At 35.0% G+C, this 13795-nt stretch overlaps 2 long non-coding RNA genes across 3 annotated transcripts; both read right to left on the bottom strand.

Moving 5' to 3' along the window:
• Positions 1-2392: 2392 nt before the first annotated feature.
• LOC116405889 lies at positions 2393-6689 on the bottom strand. 2 transcript variants are annotated; one of them, XR_004218968.1, is made up of 6 exons: positions 6577-6689; positions 4919-4992; positions 4738-4798; positions 3765-3818; positions 2572-2671; positions 2393-2452 (listed from the first exon to the last, which is right to left on the bottom strand). It is a non-coding gene; the product is annotated as an uncharacterized LOC116405889 (long non-coding RNA). The 2 variants fall into 2 exon arrangements; XR_004218969.1 differs by lacking the exon at positions 4919-4992 and having other exon boundaries at positions 6577-6684.
• A 2927-nt stretch (positions 6690-9616) lies between these two features.
• Positions 9617-10240, bottom strand: LOC116405906. The gene is made up of 2 exons (XR_004218990.1): positions 9953-10240; positions 9617-9866 (listed from the first exon to the last, which is right to left on the bottom strand). It is a non-coding gene; the product is annotated as an uncharacterized LOC116405906 (long non-coding RNA).
• Positions 10241-13795: the final 3555 nt, after the last annotated feature.

Below are 13795 nucleotides of genomic sequence, written 5' to 3' on the forward strand. Positions count from 1 at the left end.
CGAAAATGCTAAATTTGGTCTCGTGTTATTAGCAAGATACATTAGTGCACCTATTGCACTAAGGTATGGTACTTCAGAACCAAGTAATTCTTCATTATCTTCTCGAGGTCGAAAGATATCCTTTTTCATATCTAGTAATCGAACCACCATTGGAATGTTCAATGGTGTGCTTTGTCCATGTAGAATCTTTTTAAAATCTTTTATGTATATGGATTGATGAGTAAAAATTCAATCGGCTAAATGCTCGATTTGCAAGCCCAAGGAAAAAATTTATTTTGCCAAGACCTTTCATCTCAAATTCCTTTTTGAGATATTCTATTGACTTTGAAAGTTCTTCAGGAGTTCCCATTATATTTAAATCATCAATGTATACAGCTATAATAGCAAATCCTAACTCTGATTTCTTAATAAAAACACATGGACAAATTGGGTTATTTTGATAACATTCTTCCAATAAATATTCACTTAAGCGATTGTACCACATTCGTGCTGATTATTTCAATCCATGTAATGATCTTTGTAATTTGATTGAACATAATTCTCTAGAGTTTTAATTATATGATTCAGGTATATCCTTCAAAGATTTTTATATAGATTTCATTTTGCAAAGATCCATACAGGCATGTTGTAACTACATCTATAAGATGCATGTCAAGCTTTTCACATGGCCAAGAGAATGAACCACCCTAAAAACATTCAATGATTTAACTAGTTCGATTTCATTTTCTTTATGATTTTTTTGCAAGTTAAGACAAAACATATAACCTCATATTCTTTCGAGAGAAATTTTGTTGTCTTTGAAATCTCTTCAGGAGTTTCTACTCAAATCATCAATAATGTATAATAAATCTCAATTGTGATTTCTGTTAAAAGCATATGGACAAATAGGGGTTATTTTTATACCCTCATATCAACAAGAATGTAATAAGGTGATGATATTCGTCTGGAATATTTTTATAACTCTCTTATTGTTGAATCATATGATTTTCGAACCTTTAATCCTTCAAGGATAGAATTAATAATAGATTCATATAAATGTATAATGACTACATCCATAAGATGTATGTTAAGTTTTTCATACATAGTAACATATGTTAGATATCTAATGGTATTGTATCCACCATAGGAGAATATGTATCTCTCATATAACCAATACCAGTTCTTTGCAATAATTATTACTACTAGTTCTCAAAATTGAAAACATAAGTTTATTTTGATTGGATTGTTTCTTTTCACATAAGTCAATCCTTTATGTGTCGTCGCGACATTGTTCAATATGTCTAAGTACATATTACTTATTTTCATAAATAATATCGTGAGTAACATTGTATGCAAAAATGTTGTCAAGTTATTTAAGTATGACTCAATCTTTTTCTTGCCATGACATATAATTTTATCGAGATCTCCTTACTATCCTTATCTACTTTAAGGTTCTTATGAGTACTCCTTTTCAGGATTTCTTCTAGAATATCCATATTTTTAACTGAGCCATTAATCGATTTATTCTTCGAGGATCCTTTTCCTTGGAACTCGCATTTGTCTATCACGCTTCAAGCGTATAGTATTGACAACTTGTTGTACTGGCACTAGTAGAAAAGTGGTCTACGACGACAGTTATTTACTGTCGTAAACGAAAATCGCGACAGTTATTTTTAATCATAGAAGCGGGAGTCATGGAAAGTCCTTCGATGACAGTTTTAAAAAATTGTCGCAATAAGTTATTTTATGACATGAAATAAATGTCGTTAATCAGAATTCAACGACGTTGAATAACTGTCATATTTTATTTTATGACAACAAATAGCTATCATCATTTGTGTATTAACGACGGTTAAATAAATGTCGCGAATTCATTTATTGTGACAGTTTTTAATTGTCATGAATATGTTAATCGCGACAATTTTTTTTGTATAAAAATGTCATTGTTTTGCTATTGACGACTTTTTTTTCCTGTCAAATATAGGGCAATCGTGACAATTTATTTTATTAAACAACTGTCATCGTTTTCGGATTGACAACAATTAATAACTGTCACAAATTCATTTATTAGGTTATTTATTTATTTTCTCTTGCAAATTTCTCAATTTACTACAGTTTTTAGTTTTTTCCTGTTCTCCTTGTCGCTCCACCATTACACGAACTATTTGAATGACAATAATATAGCTAAGAATGACAATTTTGAATTTATAATATTGACACCCATATAGAAAAAAGTAGCCAACACTTTAATATATATTTGATATAATACAATTTATAATATTCGTACATTTCCAATCAAGTGTCAACAATTTACAAGTACGGAATCCCAACCCTTAATCAAACAATATTTTAAATAGCATTAGAATACATCTAACAAGATTTTCTACAGAAGCATAAACGACCAACCGAGAATGTTCGTCTCTGAAAATATTCTTTGAAAGAAAACTCATGAAGTTGTCGACTCCGGTTGAACCTACAAAGACAACATGAATATAAGCATCCATAACACATACATTTGTGAACCAACATTACCACAACAAAGAAGAAAATCGATAACAATGATTTTCAATCATGGAGATGTCTAAAATTCACCTTTTAGCTAGGATCTTGGGAGGTTGATCTTGTCTTTAGCTTGTTATATTATAGAAGAAATTTTTTTCCCAAAAGTTGTACCAAATGAATTACACAATATCTGCACAAAATGAAGTTCCAATGAATAAAGAGCCAAACTAAAAGGAAAAAGAAAGGTGTATCAATAACAAACCATAATATGTCGCAATGATCATGCTAGAAAGTGTAAGAGAGGGAAAATAATTGTAGCATCCTAGCAGGTATATTGTTGGAAACACAGAAACCACCCTCTCAAAATAGTGGGTCATGACAACTGGTCAGTGTGAAACCAGTCAGCCTAATACTCGAATAGTTGACAAAGGGGTGGGGTTGATGTTGATGTTGATCTGAAGAACTTTCCTGTTCTTCTGGCTGAATCTTCTCGACAGTTTCGGGGAATGGGGTGTGGAGAGATGGGCTGAGGAGAATGGAAGAGAAGAATTTGAAGGATATGAATGAGAAATGGGTTTTGTTGCATATTGAAGGGACTGAGCTTAAGGCAAGAAAGACTGCTTTATTAAAGCAGCAACTTAGAACTACAGAGACTAATGAAGATGTGAATTAGAATTATGATTTCATTTCTGATTTTTACAATAGATAGTTACAGACAGAGAGCATTTTCTTATTGTCAATGTTGTTGAGTTGTTCCTTGTATTTTCGATTATGAAGTAATGGTAGAACTTAGATTAGGTGCACTTGTATTGTATAATTGTATTGTTATTAAATCAGCATGGTGAAGATTTTCTGACCAAACAATGAGGTTACCAAGAGATTTAAGTTTGAGATTATTTTTGTTCTTTTTTCAAGGCTCTAAACAAAATAGGTTCCTATTTAGAATTTCGACTCAAAGTAATGATGCACTTAATAAAAAAGTTTAGATTGGTGCTACTAATTTTCATTAATTCAACCAATAATTTTATTGGGTGATTTTCATGAAAACCAAACCTATTATCTTTGAAATCCTGCCCTTTTCGTAACAAAAAGAAACTGGCTCATGCAGAATATTCTTATTTACAATTCATTAATTGATTCAGTAGCATTCATCTAAGGTAAAAAAGGTAAAGTCGGGACGTCCCCTATTTGAAATAAAGATGAAGAATAAAAGAACGAAGAAACAAAGTTGCAGCAAGTAAATTGAGAAAGCGTACTAAATCAAGATTTGAAAGAGATCTAACCTTCTCAATACCCAGGCCATTGAGATTCATTTATACCGTTCCAATCTCTTTGGCCTAAATCATAAGCCAAAGAATTTAAAACAAATTTCACACCATCCAAATGATAGATGTATGTGGCAGCAAGTAGTTCACTAAAGTGGTACAAATACTCAAGACTGGATGTTGCAAAAATGAGAAACTAGCATACACCCATTAAAAGAAAAGGAGCACGATCATGATTCACAATCAACAAAATCCATCTTTTGTTCTATTACACAACATAAAAATAATTCACCTCTACACAGAAAGTTAAGGATCAAGATCCATAAAACCCATTTTTCCTTCTAAATTCAAGGAACCGCAGTGTCCAGCAAAGATACAGAGCATATGCATATATATAAGCCTCCTCTACAAACATACAGAGTTCAAGGTAAACATAGAAACTCCTGCATATTTACTAAACAAGAAAATTGACCACAGACACCAAGATATTTCATTTTAAAACCATTATATGCTTATGACTGAATATTAACTTCTTTCTTTCTGGATAGTAGCACTTCACAAAATCAGTAAAATGAAGCAATCATTATTTAACAGCGAACGCATTTTGTTGAGTGCGATTCTCCTGCTATTGTTGGTAGTTTAGGGGCCTCATGAATAGCATGATATGAGGTTCGAGACCCTAAATTATCAATCCTTTTTCATTTAACTTCTATCTGAAATACTCAAAAACATTGTTTCAACTTCATGCAACCATCAGCCAAATCAAAGAGAGAATATCAAGATCATATGAAAATATAAAATATTAGAAATAGGGGAAAAAACTGTCCACGGAATAATATCTATTTCATAGGATCTCTCAAGAGTGATATCTAAACCGGAAATAAGAATTCAACTACTAAACTAAGTTCCGTCCCAATCAATCAGATAATACTTCCTTTCGTAACAAAATCAAGACACATAAATTTGAAACTAAGAAAACAAAATTGCTTACTTCCGAGAGCAGACGACTCTTAGGAAGCAACTTTGCCACTTCGGGTGGGAGAACCACGTGCCTGCACCAATGAATCCAATTAGACATCGAAGACAATAAGAATGAACACTTCCAAATTCAAACAATCCTTCAAGACAACGAGTAACAATGGAGTTGGAAACTGAGAGTAAGAACACAATACTTATACTCATAAATGTTGTCGAAGTACTTCTCAGAGTACTGAATCTGATCCATCTATCACTGTGTGGTATTCATCTTGCAGAGAGAATTACAATACAACGAAGCAGATTCAATGGTTTTGATCGGGGAAATGAAGCAACGTACGAATAGTGAACTTAAGCCTCAACTAGGGCTCCAGAACCCGACGAAAGGGCATAGTATTTATATAAATACGTAAACGAAATTCAAAGTCGGCCAATCATTTTTAGCCACGTGTATCGCAGTAAGGAATTTTTTTTTTTAATTTTTGTACTTTAAAGTATTTTAGCTTATGGAAAAGTAAACGAAACTCACATTTTTTCCTCTTCCCTAATAACTTCTAAAAATGTTTGTATACAACTTTTCAAAATTTAACTTTTTCGATTCTCCAACAAAACAAAAAACTTGAATTAAAAAGCATAATGAGCAAACGTTCCACAATTATTGCAGCTTACTACATCTAAAAAAGAAAGAGTATAACTTGATGGTAAATGACACGTCTTTCCAAAGGTTGCAGAGGTTTGATCCCCTCCTACCACAAATAATGAATTACCGTTTAAATATTAAATTTGAACCTTCAAGAGTTATCTATTCATCTTACTAACAGAACGTCCTTTTAGAACAATGGCAAACATAATGTTTTCTACATATTTAACATTGATATTAAACTACCAACTCAACATTATAACTGCTATATTCAATTTCTCTCTTCAACCCACAATCATGTTCAAATTTTAAAACATCCATGATCACAAATTCAAAGAATTACATCCTCTGGATGAAAAAAAACACAATAAAGTCATAGCAAAATACACTATGGAATTTAAAGCGAGCAGAGAACAAAATTTTTGGAAAGCTTTCTTTACCCAAACACTTTCTTCCTCCACAAGCCTTCACCAAACTAAACTACCATCCTTTTTCGTTTCTTTTTTTTTTCTCCTTCTGTTACACTAGCAAAAAAAATTGGTTAACCCTATCATTCATCAGGGTTGTATGACCATTTTTTTGCTACACCCAACAAAAAAAAAAAAAAAAAAAAAAAAAAAGCAACATCCCTCCCCTTCCCTCCCTATGTATAGATTTCATCAGGGCAAGTGGGGTTGCTTCATTTGCTTTCCACTACAAAAGAATTTCATCCACTGTCAGCTACCTAAGTTCTACTATGTTTCATCTTCAGCTTCCTGGGTTTGCTGCACTATTAATTACAGATATTTCGGTACTAGATGAAACCTATTTACAGATTCTTTAAAATTAGATATTTCGGTACTAGATGAAACCTATTTACAGATTCTTTAAAATTAAACTCATGATTATATACTCCTAAATCTCTTCTACTTTTTATTCATGTTCAAAAACTAAGCCAAAACTCCTAAATCTCTTTCATAAAAACCAAACCAAAATACAAAAGAAAAAATAGTTATTCAAATTTTATTCTTTCTTTAATGAAGTTTGACCAAAAATGGAACTTTTATACTTGAAATTGAATTTCAAACAATGATTCAAAAAAAAAAAAGTAACCTTACTTTTAAAAAACCAAACACCAAAAACAAAATAGCTGCTAAATAATCAAGCAACTTAACAAATATAAATTAAATTTAAGAAAAAAAGAAAGAAAAGAAAGAGGATTGGAAGAGAAATTACTTGGGCAATAGCTAATACCGAAGCTTTTCAAGTGACAAACAGAAGGAAGTTGTAAAAGCTTAAACTCTTGAATCTCTAAGCTCTTGATCTGTTGATTCCCATTATGTGTCTGTTGGAGAGTCGACGATGTTCGGATATGGACGTGGTGGTCGGATTGAGGATGGATGTCAAAATCGTGAGCGAAGGTGAGGGTAAGTTTGCGCGAGGGTTTAAGAATTGGAGGAAATTGTGATTTAATATTTTTATTAAAATGAATTTTATTTAATAAATAAATATAATTATTTTATATGACAACAAATAACTGTCGCGGAAAGTGGAATCCGAAAAATTCGTCTTTTCCCGCCAAAAACGCAAATTTTAACCTTTTGTGACAGTTTTTTTTACTACTTTCCATTTTAGATATATACAACTGTCATAATATGTACTTTTTCTTATAGTGTGGGATATCATTCTTAGATGGTATCTTTGTAACCACTATAACTCAGTTACTTTCTTACTATTGTAAATGTTTCATAAATGTATTTGCATTTGATTTGATATCATTTTATTACAAATGAGATATCTTTTGAACTTCTAGTTCAAAGTAATCTGTATAATCATCAAAATGGGACAATACTTATGCATTTTATTCAATTGATTTTCCAACATTTTCTTAATTTCTCCCCCTAATGTTGGAAAAATTGTCTCATTAATGAGAATTAGGAAACTGCACAACAAATATTCCATCCATCCGGAGTTTAATTGTTCCATTATCTTACATGATCTTATGTAGATTTAGAAGCTTTGCTATTCAAACATAAGCTACAGGATGTTTGTTCACTTATCTCAATCAATTATCAAATGTTTGAGATGCAAACTCACTAGCATTCTCAAAACAAAATAGTAAGCATATCTTTGACCATCAACAAAATGCGCCAGCAAGAATTAATAAACCATGAATTTAATCTTCCAAAAGCATGAGAGTGTCAATTTCAATTTTCGCTAATGAGAATTTGATATTTAACCTCTTGAGAACAAGAAACCTTGCCAATTATTACATAAAAGAATCTTCTAGATCTGTCAATTGTATATTTCCAATCATGCATCAATTTCAATTATTGACCAAAATGACTCTCATGTCAAATAAAATTATATTTGGATGAATGAACTTCAGGTTTATTGTTGCATATATATCAATACACGAATGCTTATAATATAATTGAGAAGTAAAAGCACACAAATTTTCTATATGCACTACCCACATAAGATTATGTATATATGCATATTATATATTATTCTTATAATCAATCTCTCTAGATGATATCGATTACGAACATATATCTTCCCAATTTACTAAATTCTCTTTTGATAGATTTACAAAGATAGTAAAGTATATCAAGACTATCAAGTCTTAAAGATATATTGTTTACTTTTAAGTATAACATGCATGGATGTATTGTATGCAATACATAAATATCAATTATTATTCTCTCTAAGAGATAAAAGAAATCCAAAATTTTATTCATATAAATGAGAAAAAAAAATACTCATCTCTTCAAGAGATCGTAAGTAATCTATGATATCCAATAATATCATATTTATAAGGTTAAAATAAAAATATGATCTCTTCCAAAGATACAAATAATTTCTCAAAATTGGCTTTTATACATTGCTCTCATTTTCATCGTTAAAAAGTTTAATTTTTCAAATATACTCTTAATGTACGACAAGTACTAGATTATTGTATCTTTTCGCAAAATATATTAGAAAATAAAATTATCATAAAATATGTATAAATCTAATCAAATAAATATTTCTTTTCTGTTAACATAATTTTGATCTTACTAAATATCGTAACATTCACTTTAAAGAATGCTATTAAATTAGTTTATCGAAATTTACCATTTTTTTTATAGAAACAAATGCTCAATTGCTGATATAATGTTTCAAACTTTCTCTCCCAAATTGTTATTGCCAAGAGTAAAGATGTTTTGACATGTGCAACTACGAGTGCACGCAAAACAATAAATACTAACTGATTTATGCAACTATAGGTGCATTAAATCAAAATTGGGTTTAAGAAGTAATTAACTATTATACATAACTTTCATAAACTTTATCATAAGAGAATAATCAAATATATATAATCACTATGTAACGACCCAACTTTTCTAAGTAAGTCGAGATCGTTAGTTTTTAACAAATAAAAGACTCTGATTAATATAAAACAAAACGTAAGCAATTTAAAAAAAAAAACATCTTCAAGTCAGGCCTGATTTTTAAACATTCAAGAAAGTATAAAATAATACTGTTTACAACAAACGTTTGTAAACTAAATTTCAAATCAATCTTAAATAAGCGGAAGCAATTACACGTTTCCTATGGCATCACGCTTCCTTCCTGCCCTCGCCGGTTTGCCGCCTTTATTACCTTTGCCTGAAAATAAACATAAGAAGGGTGAGTATTTTAAATACTCAGTAAGAGACCCTCTACTGGTCTCGTCAGGGGAAAATAAATTGTTAAAGTTCTATTGGGACACCCTGTACAGTCGCAGTCTTGTGATCCCGTATGATACACATTTCAGTCTAACGCCCCGAAGGACGTACATATCAGTCTGACGCCCCGAGGGACGTACATATCAGTCAAGTGTTCTGCAGAACACATATAGTCAAATGCTCCCGAAGGTGCAAAATAAATTGGTGATCCCGTGGGACACCTACAAGGTAATCATCCCAATACAACCTAACAATCTATCCCCTCATTCCATTCAACCATCCTTCAGATACTTCAAAACATAGAGTTCTTTCTCTCAACGTCCTAACAGTCAACTTATCTCACTTAGGTCATATGTCTGTCAATAACATACTAATACATCAGTCAATCAAACTATACAGTCAATACACCCCTCAGATCACCAGCACACAGTCATACTTTAGCGTAACGACACCCAATCTAAACGACAATCACAAGATCGCATCTGCATCTCATACAAGCATAATCTACAATTTTCGTCCTGTCCACATCCACACACATATATATATATTCCATGACAATCACAATATGCATTCCACATTAAGTCTACTTCAATTCCTATGCATATGTATATATATTTTCAGTCAATCCACAGTGTACATTCAGCACCGAATCTACACCCATACGTGTGTAAACATAAGTATCATCTCAACATCTTTACTCAGTCAAAGATAATCATTCAGACATGCAATTCACAATCATAAGTGAGTCCAGTAGAAAATCCCTTACCTTCAAATTTGTTAAGCTCCTTAACCACGTTAAGTCTATGAAGAACGAACCTAAACATTAAGACAATTTCTCAATAATTCCCTTCAACGCATCAGTCATTTAATTTCAACCCAATGTGAATCTTTTTGCAACTTACCCAAATCTTCACGAAAGAAATCGAGCAGTGGCTTTGCGAAGAGATGACGTGCGACGGAGAGACCGTATACAGATGGCCGGAGAGTCGCGCGGCAGTGCAGACGACGGAGGAGAAGGAATCGGCGGCGGCTGGGCTGAAAACAGAGGAGAAAGGAGAGGGGAGACAGCGGCGGTTACAGGTTCACGCGGCGGCCTTGCTTCGCGAACAGAGATGGCGGCCGACGGTTGCAGCGACGGAAGAGCAACGGCGCCGCAGATCTGGACTGGCAGCGGCGCAGTCTTGCTTCGCGGTGGGCTGCGGACGGAAGAAGAAAATGGAAAGAAAGGATCGGCGGCTAGCTGCGGACGGGAAGAAGAAGATAGAGGTGTGGTTGCGGCTGGGCTGCGGTTGGCTGCGGCGGGACGGGAAGAAGAAGATAGAGGCGGCGGCGTGGAGCGGAGAAGAAAAGAGGAAGAAAAAGAAGAAAGAAAAGAGAAAGGAAAAGAGAAGAGAACGGGGGGGGGGCTGTGCAGCGCGCGAGAGAGAGAGAGAGAGAAATTTCTTTCTTTTCTTTTTTTATTTATTTATAATTAAATAAATAAATATATATATATATATATATATAAAATAAAAACAAAATATATATATATATATATACCTTTGGGCATTACATTCTTCCCTCCTTAAGAAACTTTCGTCCTCGAAAGTTTTAATCCTGAAATAACTCTGGATAACGAGTCCTCATCTCTTCCTCTCGCTCCCATGTCGCCTCTTCAATTCGATGATTCCGCCACAAAACCTTTACTAATGGAATGCTTCTATTACGAAGCATCTTTACCTCTCTAGCCAGAATCTCCACAGGTTGTTCTACATAGCTCAAATGCTCATCAATCTCCAAGGGTTCATAGTCCACTACATGAGACGTATCGGCCACATACTTCCTCAACATCGAAACATGAAAACATTATGAACTGCAGAGAGAGATGGTGGTAATGCCAAGCGATACGCCACAACACCAACCCTCTCTAAGATCTCAAATGGTCCAACAAAACGAGGACTTAACTTTCCTTTCTTCTCAAAACGCATAACACCCTTCATAGGTGCTACCTTCAAGAATACCTTTTCTCCCACATCGAACTTAAGGTCTTTTCGCCGTACATCGCATAACTCTTCTGTCTACTCTGCGCTGTTTGCATACGTGCTCTAATCTTTTGAATAGCCTCATTAGTAGACCGAACTAATTCAGGTCCCATCAATCTATGTTCACCAACCTCACTCCAACAAACAGGGGTTCTACAACATTTGCCATACAAAGCCTCAAATGGTGCCATACCGATGGTAGCCTGGAAACTGTTGTTATAAGCAAACTCCATCAAATGTAGATGAGAGTCCCAACTACCTGGAAACTCTATAACACAAGCTCGTAGCATATCCTCTAAAACTTGGTTCAAACGTTCAGTTTGACCATCAGTCTGTGGATGAAAGGCTGTACTGAAATCCAATCTCGTACCCATAGCAGTCTGAAGTCCCTTCCAAAACTTGGAAGTAAACCGTGCATCCCTATCAGAAACAATCGATACAGGCACTCCATGCAGTCTCACAATCTCAGTTAAATACAACTCTGCCCACTTACTAGCAGTATAAGTGGATTTTCCTGGTACAAAATGTGCCGATTTCGTAAGCCTGTCTATGACAACCAGAATCACTGTGAAACCCTTCAGGGTCTTAGGCAGCCCTGAAATAAAATCCATCGACACATTCTCCCACTTCCACTCTGGCACACTTAAAGGTTGTAAAAACCTGCTGGTTTCTGTCTAGGTGCCTTAACTTGCTGACATACTAGACACTTACTAACAAATTCCGCCACTTCTTTTCATATTCCGCCACCAATAAAATCGTTTTAGATCCTGATACATTTTCGTGCTACCAGGATGCATGGAAAATGGGGAATTATGGGCTTCATCTAGTAAGTCAATCTTAACTGTACTGTTCGCTGGCACACATAAACGTCTCTCAAACATCAACCCACCATCAGAGGATATGGAGAACTCATCAGTCTGCCCTGTTTCAACAAGGCGACGTCTCTCCATCAAATAAGGATCATTACTCTGAGCATCAACAATCTTGTGCCTCAGAGTCGGTTGCACCGTTAATTGAGCTAGCTGTGAGGTGACTCTCCCCACAGACACTGCAATCTCAGCTCTCTCCAAGTCTCGATGCAATGGTACCTGTCTAGTAATGAGTGCTGCCGAATGTGATACTTTTCTACTAAGAGCATCAGCCACCACATTCGCCTTACCAGGATGGTATAATATCTCACAGTCATAATCTTTTACCAACTCGAGCCACCTTCGCTGTCTCATATTCAACTCCTTCTGAGTGAAGAAGTACTTTAGGCTCTTATGGTCAGTAAAGATTTGTATCTTTTCACCGTACAAGTAATGTCTCCATATCTTCAATGCAAAAACCACTGCTGCCAACTCCAAATCATGTGTGGGGTAGTTCTGCTCGTGACTCTTCAACTGACGAGAGGCATAAGCAACCACCTTACCTTTCTGCATCAAAACACAACCCAGTCCTTTCTTGGAAGCATCACTGTAAATCACAAAACTTCCAGATCCATCTGGTACAGTAAGGACCGGTGCAGTAACTAACCTTTGCTTAAGGTTCTGAAAACTATCCTCACAAGCTGGACTCCAAACAAACGGAGTTCCCTTCCTTGTCAACTGAGTCAAAGGAGTAGCCAAACGTGAAAAATCCTCCACAAACCTCCGGTAGTACCCTGCTAAACCCAGAAAACTACGAACCTCACAACTGTGGAGGGTCGAGACCAACTGGTAACCGCTTCTATCTTTGCAGGGTCTACTGAAACTCCCTCACTGGAAACCACATGACCAAGAAAAGCCACCTGCTTCAACCAAAATTCGCACTTCGAGAACTTAGCATACAGTTTATTGCTCGAAGAGTCTCTAATACCTTATGTAATGTTCCTCATGTTCGACTTCAGTCTTGGAATAAACCAAAATATCATCAATGAAGACTATCACAAAAGTGTCCAAGAAATCCTTAAACACCCTGTTCATCAAATCCATAAATACAGCAGGTGCATTAGTCAAACCAAAAGACATCACTATGAATTCATAATGTCCATACCTCGAACGAAAGCAGTCTTAGGAATATCACGGTCTCTAATCCTCAACTGGTGATAACCTGACCGTAAGTCAATCTTAGAGAACACCGTGGCTCCCTGTAACTGATCGAACAAATCATCGATTCTGGGTAAAGGATACCTGTTCTTGACTGTTACTTTATTCAACTCTCTATAGTCAATGCAAAGACGCATCGACCCATCCTTCTTCTTCACAAACAATACTGGTGCACCCCAAGGTGACACACTAGGTCGAATAAAGCCTTTGTCAAGCAATTCCTGTAACTGTACCTTCAGTTCTTTCAACTCAGCAGGAGCCATCCTATAAGGGGCTCTAGAAATAGGAGTAGTGTTTGGCTCCAACTCAATGCAAAATCAACCTCTCTATGTGGCGGCAGTCCTGGAAGATCTTTTGGAAATACATCTGGGTTTCTTTACCACAGGTTTGAAGTTAAAGAAGTCTCACCTTCCCTAGTATCCACCACACTTGCCAAAATACTCCAAGTACCCTGGCTGAGTAGTTTACTAGCTTTCATAGCTGAGATTACTTTAGGCAGTACTACTGTTCCTACTCCCTTGAATTTAAAGCTAGATGCAGTAGGGGGACTAAACACAACTTCCTTACGAGAACAATCAATACTAGCATGATTAGTAGCTAGCCAATCCATCTAAAATTACATCAAAGTCACGCATATCTAATACCAACAAGGTTACGT

This window comes from Cucumis sativus, unplaced genomic scaffold (assembly GCF_000004075.3).
Source record: "Cucumis sativus cultivar 9930 unplaced genomic scaffold, Cucumber_9930_V3 scaffold41, whole genome shotgun sequence".
In the NCBI taxonomy this organism is placed as follows: domain Eukaryota; kingdom Viridiplantae; phylum Streptophyta; class Magnoliopsida; order Cucurbitales; family Cucurbitaceae; genus Cucumis; species Cucumis sativus.